This window comes from Monoraphidium neglectum (assembly GCF_000611645.1).
Source record: "Monoraphidium neglectum strain SAG 48.87 unplaced genomic scaffold scaffold03912, whole genome shotgun sequence".
Taxonomy (NCBI): Eukaryota; Viridiplantae; Chlorophyta; class Chlorophyceae; order Sphaeropleales; family Selenastraceae; genus Monoraphidium; species Monoraphidium neglectum.
The window spans coordinates 1-731 of NW_014009717.1; positions in this window are offsets into that span (position 1 = coordinate 1).

Below are 731 nucleotides of genomic sequence, written 5' to 3' on the forward strand. Positions count from 1 at the left end.
GTAACAAATCAAATCAAATCAAATTGTATCCGCCCCACGGCCCAGGGCCAGGCATGTCTCCTGGGTGTGTGCAGTGCGCCCTCATTGCTATGTTTGTATATCTGCAGCTTTATCTTGGCTTGTTTGGTGTTACGTGTGTTGCCGCCTGCTTTGGGCGGCGAGTTTGTGCTTAACCCCTGTTTTTGGATCCACACCGGTTGGTCGCAGTGGCGGGAGGAGTCTAGCTGGCCTAGACGATTGTAACAAATCAAATCAAAAATCAAAATTTCGGCTGTTTGTATATCTGCAGCTTTATCTTGGCTTGTTTGGAGTTACGTGTGTTGCCGCCTGCTTTGGGCGGCGAGTTTGTGCTTAACCCCTGTTTTTGGATCCACACCGGTTGGTCACAGTGGCGGGAGGAGTCTAGCTAGCCTAGACGATTGTAACAAATCAAATCAAATCAAAATTCGGCGGTCAAACCTGCGGCCCGCCTGTGCCCTGGAGAGGCCCCAGGGCCCAGGGCCAGGCATGCCTCCTGGGTGTGTGCAGTGCGCCCTCATTGCTCTGCAGCTATATCTTGGTATATCTGCAGCTTTATCTTGGCTTGCATGTTGTTACGTATGTTGCCGCCTGCCTTGGGCGGCTAGCTTGTGCTTAAAGCCCTGTTGATGTTTCACACCGGTTGGTCACAGTGGCGGGAGGAGTCTAGCTGGCCTAGACGATTGTAACAGAGCAAAGCAAAAAAATTTCGG